At 43.7% G+C, this 11,323-nt stretch overlaps 1 pseudogene; it reads right to left on the reverse strand.

Moving 5' to 3' along the window:
• Nucleotides 1-233: 233 nt before the first annotated feature.
• Nucleotides 234-1,174, reverse strand: LOC137527234 (olfactory receptor 6C74-like; annotated as a pseudogene).
• Between the last annotated feature and the right edge of the window lie 10,149 nt (nt 1,175-11,323).

Consider the following 11,323-nt stretch of genomic DNA (forward strand, 5'->3'; position numbering starts at 1 on the left):
TTCAAAGACACATTTTAATAGGGATAGGCAAAAATGCCAGAACTAGTCCTCCCTTTCTCTTCATAAAACACACTCACAGAGCATTAAATCTGTTTCCCTATGCAGATGCCGCTGAGCAAATGTTGACCATCGAGGGCTAAAATTCCTCCCAAAACAGCACAATGGATTTAACCAATTTGGTTAGTATCTACATTTGATTATTAAAATATGTTATAGGCAACATGATGTCAAGCTTACGTCTTTCCAACCCAAAAAATAACCTCTTTTCCAGTAGTGATTGTGAAGGACTTAAGTCTTCTCTGTACAGCTAATTTCACGTCTTTATTCTTCAAACTATAAATGAAGGGGTTTAGCATTGGAACCACAGCTGTGCTAAACAAAGAGAAGAATTTCATGGTCTTTACAGTACCACTTGGTATCACATACTGGCAAGCAATAGATAGGTAGTGAAAACTGACAATGGTTAGGTGTGAGGAACATGTGTAGAAGGCTTTATATCTTCCTGTAGAAGACTTAATTCTCATTATGGTGGTAATGATGAAGACGTAGGAGAGGACGATGAGCACAAATGTGATGAAGGTTGAAAATAAAGCTCCAACGAGCATTAATAGTTCTAACGTAGAAGTGTCACTGCAGGAAAGATCCATCAGAAGTACCGCATCACAGAGGAAGTGGAGAACTGCCATAATATGACCATTGCAGGAAGCTTCAGTAGAAAACTTAATGACCAACAGAATATGGCTAAAGCAGCACAGACCCTACTGTTCATAAGAGTAGAATAATGTAGTGGTCTGCAGATTGCAACATAACGGTCATAGCTCATGGCAGTTAGTAATAAGAACTCGTTGCTGGATAGCCATACATACAGATAGACCTGTGCCATGCAGCTGGTATACGATACTACATTATCTCCTGTTACGAACATAACAAAGACCTTATGTAGGGTAACTGTGGTAGAACATATGTTGAGAGTGGACAGATTACACAGGAAGAAGTACATGGGAGTGTGGAGATGAGAGTCCAGGCAAACCAGGAGTAGAATGGTCACATTGCCACCAAGAGTAATGAGATAGGTGAGAAGAACCAGGAGGAAGAAGAAAACCTGCACTTCTGGGATATCCAGAATCCCTTGCAGTATGAAATAAGTCACCATCGTAATATTGTTTGTAGTCATGTTCTACTCTATAAATCCACCTTACATTTTGAAAAAGCTAGGGCTACTTGTTATAGGGATGATAGTAGTCAAATGTTAAAAAAAAAATCACAGTAAGGTGAGGCAGCAACGTATTTTGGGGAAAAATACATTTTTGAAGTCTTAAACTAAAAAAATCCTGCTCATCTGAACATCAGCGTAACAGAAATGTCCTTAAAGGAGAACCGTAGTGACACATTTTAGAACCTACTAAATTATTCAGGATACAAATCTTTACCTTAATTTTCCTGGTTTTAGTGTCAGAAATGCTTCTTATATTTGCATTTAGCTACGTTATGTATTAGTATGTTCTCTCCTGCTTTATGTTTAGCCTAGGTTATGAGGTCATGCAACCTTTTCCCCTAAAGCACTCTAGGAGATTATGTGATGTCCCTGGTGACTTTACAGAGGGTGAGATCAAAAAACATTCCACAGTAACTCACCTTGTCAGCAGAAAAGGTGCCAGAATAAATTCAAGAATGTAAATCAGAGCAAGGTAAGATTTTACAATGGGCAAACATGGCCAAAATAATTTATGAATGAATGCTGTAAAAATAAACAATAGTATTTATTAAGTTATATTCAAAAAGTTCCTCTTTGATACCTGGATACCCTACTAACAGATAAAAGAATCAATATAATAATAATATGAACAAATAAACTATTTATCAATGCCAAGGGGGCCAAACAATTGATTGCTGCTGAGAATAGACAATGCCCGAAGTCCACAGGATAACAATAAAAGAAATCAGTGCATATCACTAAGCAGGTCTTATAATATACAGTCTGTAGCATTTCACCACAGTGGTCCTCCAGTATCAAATAATCTTGTGGCTGACCATCACCCAAAAGCATAAGAGGGGCTTACCAGCTAACACCAACCCACATTATAAGGTTGTATATCTCGTATAGAGTAGCAGAAAGGCCGGACCACGATCACTCAGGGTTCCAAACGGCCACCATTCTTCTCTTCAAGCGAGTATAGCATCCAGTAAACTTCAGATTAGTCCTTTAGGACTAGGATTAGGACGTTTTTCTTTTCCTCATATCTTGGGAGCCTTTGTGGAACTGCAGAGTATGGATGATGTCACACAGCTTCCACTACTGTAAACGAACTCCACAACCTCATCTGATTGATTTGACAATAGAGATGTCCTGAACATAGAATTTTCCGTTCTGCAAATGTTGGCAAACAGGCAATTCTGGTGAACCGCTACAGACTTCAATGGGCAGGCGAATTTGAAAATCTGAGGTTATGGAGCTCGCTTACTGTAGTGGAAGCAGTGTGACATCATCCATACTCTGCACTTTCACAAAGGCTCCCAAGTTATATGGAGAAGAAAAGCGTCCATTGCAGGAAGTTGAACAGGATTAATCTGAAGTTTACTGGATGCTATACCCGCTTGAAGAGAAGGAGTGGCGGTCGTTTGGAACCCTGAGTGATCGTGGTCCGGCCTTTCTGCTACTCTATACGAGATCTACAACCTTATGATGTGGGTTTTTGTTAGCTGGTAAGCCCCTCTTACGCTTTTGGGTTGTGGTCAGCCACGAGATTATTTGATACTGGAGGACAACCGTGGTGAAATTCTACAGACGGTATATTATAAGACCTGCTTGTTATAATAATATGAACCGTTTATGAGTTGAAGAATTAGGAAATCCCAGATTCATTCAAAGTTGTCAGTAATGCGCAAGTCTAGTGCAGGCAAAAAAAACTTTGTCTATCCTTTGAAGTTGTTAACATAAAGTTCTTTAATGAGTTTAAAATTACAGGAAAATGTGTTCTAGTGTGTTGTAAATGGAAAATATGAGACCAGAAAGGGAAATATGGTTTCTGACAATGGAGTTTAACATGACATTTTCAAACTAAAAAAAAAACAAAAACGTAGACCTTAATTGAAATTACCTTCTAAGGTTCAAGTAACACTTTAAACATCAGCTGTCAGTGGTGTAATAATAGATTGTAATCTCTGTCATTGCTGTGATCTGTAGAATACATAGATTGTAATGCCAGTCATTGCTCCCATCTGTAGAGCACCTCCATTCAAAAATGGAACGGTGTCAGTTTCAGAGTGTTGATGTAAAAAGTCTTTTATGTCATCTTGACAGCATCAGTCAGTGTTTCATATTCTCTTGGCAATTCTGATAACTAGACCTCAGAGGACCGGTTTCCCCCAAGAGAGAACCTTCATTGTTTGTCCTTATTAAGACCCTAATATACCTAAGATTTCAACAGTCATTATTTTGTGTGTATTGGTAAACATGTTACACGTCGAGTGAAGCTGAGAATATTATATTTTTGTTTAATTTATAGATTTAATTAAAGGATATCAGAGCCCAAATTCAGATCAGAAACGGGAGGAGCAGGCATGTATGGTGAACTGTCCTGATGCTCGCCGCTCCCCCCATTCTCATTTTTGCCCCCTCTTGTAGCGGCAATTGCCTCGTGGCCCCATCTTCTGGTCGGCCGGGTCGGGAGCATTGCAGCTTTCTGGCCGGGCTGTGCTCATGCTATAGCACGCAACATCTGCCAGCAACCGGGAGCGCTCTGCTCATGCACGTGCTGTCACACGAAAGCACAGAGCTCTCCTGGCCGGTGGTTCCATACTGATGTACGCATGCCGGCAGAGGTTGCGTGCTAAGGCAAGCATGCAGGCCAGCTAGAAAACCGCAATGCTTCCGACATGTCTGACCACAAGACGGGGCCACAGGGAAATTGCAGCTACAAGAGGGGGCAGAAAGTTGAATGGGGGGAGCAGTGAGCATCATGACAACTCACCATATATGCCTGCTCCCCCCATTTCTCATCTGTGTTTGGGCCCTAGTATTCTTTAAAGGATACCTGAAGTGACATGTGACATGATGAGATAGACATGTGTATGTACAGTGTTCCTTTTTTTTCTTTCTCTGCCTGAAAGAGTTAAATATCAAGTATGTAATTGGCTGACTCAGTCCTGACTAAGACAGGAAGTGACTACCTCACTGATAAGAAATTCCAACTATAAAACACTTTCCTAGCAGAAAATGGCTTCTGAGAGCAAGAAAGAGACGAAAAGGGGAATATCTTATCAGTGACGGTCACACTGTAGTCACTTCCTGTCTGGGTACTGCGCAGTACGCTCCTGGTGACATCAGCGGGATCGAGAACATGGCAACGCAGGCGCAGTGGTTTTCAGACTTTAAAGTCAGAAATTCCAGAAGTGAACTGGAGGCGGGGCCGGAGCATCGGTGAGCGGCTGCGTGGGCACAGGATGTCTGCGGGGGGCCATTAGAAGCCCCAGGTAAGTTCAACTCATTTTCCCCTGACCTCCCTACAGTATCCCTTTAAAAGTACCTTAATTCCAACCCAGCCGGACTACAGTTTACACACCAACATAACCATTCTTCCATAAAATTACTTGACTTAATGCTCACGTTGACAATAATCAGATCAAAACCATGACATACTTTAAACCTGTTGATGCTAATAATTACATACACTTCAACAGCTTTCATCATCACCCATGGATCACTAACACCCCCTACTGCCAGTATAGGAGAATTTTCAGAAACTGCACGGATCGTCACCAGTACAACACCTAATGCAAAATACTTAACCAAAAATTTACGGCCCGAAAATATCCGAAAAAACTCATTAAGAATGCTAGACACCAAGCCACAATTCCACCTCCAGCCACAGATACTGATAGCAGCCCCACCAATACAGAAGCCCCCCCCCCCCCAGATTCATCACCCGATACAATGCTCAACACACAGACATACAGTACCGAACATCATTAGAAATAGATGGGATATTCTGATGCAAGACCCTTTTCTCCGCCCCCTTTTACCCCGTACACCCTCCATTACATATAGGAGAGCTCCTAACCTTTGTAATCTACTAGCCCCCAGCCGACTAAAAACACCCAGCACCCCCAGTGCCTCTGTCACATCTTCTCAGGCCCCTGCCTGCTACACCTGCGGGAAACCCCGATGTACAGCATGTAACTTCATTCAATCTGACCAATCTTTTGTTTCCAATGTCACCCATATCCACTATAGTACTATCAATGGACACCTCACATGTGAATCCAATTTTGTCATCTACTTCATTTCATGCCCTTGCCGACTCCAGTATGTGGGGCGGACCACACAAATGGCACGAAGTAGAATCAAACAACACAAAAGAAATATTATCAATACATTTCCCTTGCACAGTGTATCACGGCACTTCCGCACTCACCACGACGGTAATCCAGATTTATTTCGTATTTTGCTAATTGACTCAGTATGCCGCTGTCTACCGGATGCTTTTGATTGGCTGAAAAAAATGGAAATGTACTGGATACAAATCTTAAAAACCCTCACTCCAGGGGGGTTAAACGAACAACTTGAAAAACTACACTAATTTAATATAACTTCCAACCACTACAATATATTTTAATCTAGTCGCACTCATATATATATATATACATATATATATATATAGTTCCTATCATACCTTTTATCAGGAACTTTTTTGTTTTAAATTTTTACCATGGTGACAATTATTGCATATACCTGTTATCTGCAGTCCCTCTATGATATCTTTCTTATATTAACATTTATGCTTTATACTCACTTGAATTGTATCCCTATTAACCTCCTGGGCGATAATCCCGAGCTGAGCTCGGGGTATATCGCGCAGGAGGATTTATCAGGCCCTGGTGGGTCGACTTGCATATATTTTTTTTTGTTACACGCAGCTAGCACTTTGCTAGCTGCGTGTAACTTCCGATCGCCGCCGCTCGCCGCCGATCCACCGCTACCCGCCGTGCCGCGCAGCCCCCCCCCCCCCCCCCAGACCCCTTGCGCAGCCTGGCCAATCAGTGCCAGGCAGCGCTGAGGGGTGGATTGGGACTCCCTCTAACATCACGACGTCCATGACGTTGGTGACTTCATCCCGCCCCATCGCCATGGCGACCGGGGAAGCCCAGCAGGAAATCCCGTTCTGAATGGGATTTCCTGCTTACTCTGATCGCCGAAGGCGATCGGAGTGGGTGGGGGGATGCCGCTGCGCAGCGGCTATCATGTAGCGAGCCCAGGGCTCACTACATGATTTAAAAAATATAAAATTAAAAAAAAAGTGCTGCGCCCCCTCCTGGGCGATGCAATTGTATCGCCCAGAGGGTTAATATGTCCTTCTTTTGATTGCCCTTCATCCCCTTCCTTGAATACTACCCGTTTTACAAAATACTGTACTCATTTGAAGTACTTTTATTTACCTATCCACATTATATGTTTATATTTGATTCTTATTTCTAATCTACAATATGCTATATACACGTACTTGCTTATGTCTGCAACCTTTTTGTGTATTGTTACTCTTGTTTATCTCAGATCTCCTTTCAGAGCAAGAATTTGTGTGTGTATACTTGTTGCAGATTTATTCACAGATGACTGCTAGAGGTGTCTATGTCTTGTGAGGTGTGGTTGAGGGTGACTGCCTTGGCTTACCCCTAAATAAAGCTGCTGCTCCTCTCCATCTGATCAAAAACTGTCATGTCCTGTCTCTGCAGGCTTGCCGTGGAAACTGGTTCCTGACAGGGATGGTTAGGGTGGAGGAACAAGGAATTTCATGTGCACAGTAATTAAGACGGTTTGGCTGTCATCTGGAACTTAGAGAGTATACACTGTATTTTTGGACTAAAAGACTCACTTTTTCTCTCCAAGAAGTGGGGGAAAAAAAGTCACTGCATCTTATAGTCCAAATGCAGGGAGTTCCTGACTTGTGAACGCCTGCCAATACGAACCTCCAACCCACCACAATATCAGGGACTCCCTGTTCTGTGCCCATGCAGAGGAGGACATGGGTACAAATGAAGGACACAGGGGGACACCAAGGGGCATAGAAGAGGACACAAGTGGGACACAAAGGGGCATAGAGGAGGACACAAGGAGGACAGAGGCAGACACATGGGGAACACATGAGGACACAAGGGAGACACAAGAGGTACAAGGGGCATAAGCCACAAGATGCCTCTTCACCATAGATGCATCAGGTTTAGTATATATTTTTTCCCCTGGTTTTTGTCCTCTAAACCTGGGTGCATCTTATGGTCAGGAGCGTCTTATAGTCCGAAAAATATGGTATATGATGGGGACAGGTTATGGAGGAATTTCTAAGGGGTAGAAGTTTGATTACTTAGGTGTTTAAGAATTATAATTGATTGTTCTAGTTGATTGTAAATTTTGAAACATCTGTCCACACACCCGTGTTAGATTTTTTGAAAAAATTGCTTGGATGTATAAATCAAGGATTTGACTGTCTATCCTACACCATTTAACTCATCAAAGAATTGATCAGAATTTTCCCACACTTTCGACTTATCAAAAAAAAAAAAAGGTAGAAATTTGATCTAATTTCTCACTCAAAAAAATTTAAACTTTCAATGTTGTCTATGTAGCTGACTGGAAAATTAAAAATTAAATATTTTTATTGTATCATGGGTGGTCAACTTAACTCTAATTAACTCCTTATTCACCACAAAGGTTGCATGGGCAAGACAGTGAACTGCACTCCTTATGAATATCAACCTACACCTTGTAAAGGGGAATGGAAAATCCTTTAGTACTCAAAGCACATTTGCCCCAATATTAGGAACAAGGGGCTCTTCAGGAATCTCTTCATGCACCAAGAAGGACGTGGTGACAATAGTAATCTTTTCTTCTTCCACAGACCATGACTAGTCATCCATGTCAACAGATCAATAGTAATGTTCAGCAGAGGAATTAAAATAACCCCAGTTGGAGCTTTTTTATATAGCTCAACAATTTGAGGGTGTTCATGTGCCTGAAACTGCCTTCTCCTGAGAACCCAGATGCAGAGGGTCAGGGAAAACAACTGTGTCTTCAGGTCCCCCCCTCCCCTCCCACGTACACACAACTACAGGCAATAGCTGGTGTTTATTGTGAAAAGAAAATTCCTTGTGAGTTCCAAGGGTGGAGATGCATCATGGAGAAGAAGCCTCCATGTCTTAGCTACAGTCCCCACCCTGTAGTGTGGCGCACTGCTCAGCTGGCATTGTTGTTGGGTGATTGTCAGCCTTCATTTGTTCACTTTGTAAAGCATCAGGCATTCACAGATGCATGTGGGTGTCATTAAGTCGTAAGCTTGCTTTTACTCAATCCAAGCCATGTTGAAGGTGATCTGACTACTATACGTTGACATTGCAACAACTGCACTATCTATGAGCAACTGGTGTTTTGAGCCACTGGTGGTTGTCCCATTGGTAGCTCTAACTCATTAGTCATAACCACGTTGCCTTTTTTACTACTATCCAACCACATGTCTACAGTGTAAATTACATCTCAATATCCTCAGGTAGAGATGAGTCTGGTGGATCAGTGAGCTCACGTCATTCTTGATAACATACAGGTCGATGTCATCCATCATTTGCATATTGATAATAGGTGGCTGATGGTAATTCCAGTGTTAAACTCATATTTATACCAGTCCTTGTAAGTATCAGGCTGAGGAGGTTCAAACCCATGTAGAACAACAGCAAGGATGTTGTATCATGTTGCTATATGCCACATGATGTCCGCTTGTACTTGCTGTCTTGAGTTGGCTTCCAGTATTATTTTCCTCCATCCCATAGCCCATAGAGATTTTGAGGACATCTCTTAGTGTCCTGTTGACTGTATATCCGCGTATAGTAACACAAAATAACCCATGTGCCTCAAAAAAAAAATTGTAGTAGTATATTATATGCTGTAAATAATCTTTTAGAGCAAAGAAGCAGTGGCGTACCTAGGGCATTTGACACCCGGTGCTGGGTATTATAAGACACCCCCCCCCCCCCCCAAAAAAAATGCGGCAAAAAATGGGCGTGGCCATGACCGGATGAGGGCGGAGCTAACTGTAATTTAACGTGAACCTGGGGTGAGAGTGATATGGAGGCTGCCATATTTATTACCTTTTAAACAATACTAGTTGCCTGCCAGCCCTGCTGATCTATTTGGCTGCAGTAGTGAACTGAATCACACCAGAAACAAGCATGCTTGTTCAGGGTCTATGGTTGAAAGAATTAGAGGCAGAGGACCAGCACGGCAGCCAGGCAACTGGCATTGCTTAAAAGGAGATAAATATGGCAGCCTCAATATTATTCTCCCCTCGGGTTCCCTTTAAAAGTGCAACGCAAAGACAGTGGACCCAAGTTTTGGTGACCCTTTCCCCAGAAAATTCACATACTTGTGTAGGTTTTCTCAAGAAAATACACGTAATGTGTGCAGATTTGCCCAGAGAATACGTTCAATCATGTCGGCAGATTTGCCCAGAAAATACATGCAATCATGTCGGCAGATTTGCCCAGAAAATACATGCAATCATGTCGGCAGATTTGCCCAGAAAATACATGCAATCATGTTGTCAGATTTGCCCAGAAAATACATGCAATCATGTAGCAAATTTGACTAGAAAATACATGCAATCATGTAGCAGATTTGACCAGAAAATGCATGCAATCGTGTGGCAGACCTGTCCAGAAAACACTTAAATCGTGTAGCAGACCCCGCCAGAACATAAACGATACACCTGGCTGCTAATGTAAATAAAAAAAAATAAAAAAAACATTTACTCACCTGCAGCAGAGCTCCTGTTCCAGCCTCCGTCCGGTGCGCAGCTCCCACAATCCTCTGCAGCCAGCAACTGAAATTCCCAAAGTCTCCAGAGCAGGGCTTTGGACATTTTACTATAGCCCTGCTCTGCCGCTGCGGTGAACTGACACGGCATCTATTAGATGCCGAAAGTCAGTCCACGCTGGGGGGTGCTTGGAGAATTTTAGGGGGTGCTTCAGCACCCAAAGCACCCACCGGTGCCGCCACTGCCCCCAGTATAGGTAAGTAGCAGTTGCCCCCAGTATAGGTAACTAGTTGCCCCCAGTGAAGGTAGTATAGTTGCCCCAATATAGCTAGTATAGTTGCCCCCAGGATAGGCAGCATAGCTTCTGCCCCCAATGTAGGTAGTGTTGCTGCCCCCAGAGTAGCTAGTATAGTGCCCCCCGTACAGCTGCCCTCCAGTATAGGTAGTATAGTGGCCCCCATAGTTGCCCCAGTATAGCTAGTATAGTGGCCCCCAGTGTAGCTAGTATAGTGGCCCTCAGTGTAGCTAGTATAGTGGTCTAAAGGTAGCTAGTAAAGGTGCTCCCAGTGTAGCTAGTATAGTGGCCTCCATTGTAGCTGGTATAGTGCCCCCCCCCAGTATAGGTAATATAGTGGCCCCCATAGTTGCCCCCAGTATAGCTAGTATAGTGAACCCCAGGCCCAGTGTAGCTAGGATAGTGCCCCCCCCCAGTGTAGCTAGAAGGAGGGGTGACAGCAGGGATAGCGGTGGGGAGGGGGGGACATATCCTCCCCCTCCCTCACCTGGGTCCCCTCCTTCTGCCTCTCTTCCCCACCAAAAAAATGCGGGCAGCGGGCAGCAAACAGGGCGAGCAGGCGTACGCGGAGAATACTCACGTTACTTCCGCGTATCAGCCTGGAACGCTGCGTCGCCATCACGTGCCTCTTCTGCGCCTCCAATGATTGGAGGCGCAGAAGAGGCACGTGACGGCGACACAGCGTTCCAGGCTGATACGCGGAAGTGACGTAAGTATTCTCCGCGCCCGCCTGCTCGCTGCCCACTGCTCCCGGCCCACTGCCCGCATTTTGTGGGGGGGGGGGGAAGAGAGGCAGAAGGAGGGCACCCAGGTGAGGGGGGGGATATGTCCCCCCTCCCCGCTGCTATCCCTGCTGTCACCCCTCCTCCTAGCGCTGCTCTTCCCCTTCTGGCTCCTGCATGACTGCATCTATGGGGGGTCGTGGCGACACCCCCCTGGCTGTCTGGCACCCGGTGCGCCACGCCCCCCCTGCGCCCTGTGGTAGGAACGCCACTGCAAAGAAGAAATGCTGGGTTTCGTACCACAATGCATTTTAATGGGAATAATTAAGAAAAGAATTGAAAATCATTATTTTTCAGTTTTCAGCCATTATAGTTTTAAAATACCACATGCTACCGTAATTAAAATTCACACATTGTATTTGACCATTTGTCCCGATTATTGCAACGTTAAAATTATATCCCTAGTATAATGTATGGTGACAATATTTTATTTGGAAATTAAGGTAATTTTT

The sequence above is a fragment of the Hyperolius riggenbachi genome, chromosome 8, assembly GCF_040937935.1.
Source record: "Hyperolius riggenbachi isolate aHypRig1 chromosome 8, aHypRig1.pri, whole genome shotgun sequence".
NCBI lineage: Eukaryota > Metazoa > Chordata > Amphibia > Anura > Hyperoliidae > Hyperolius > Hyperolius riggenbachi.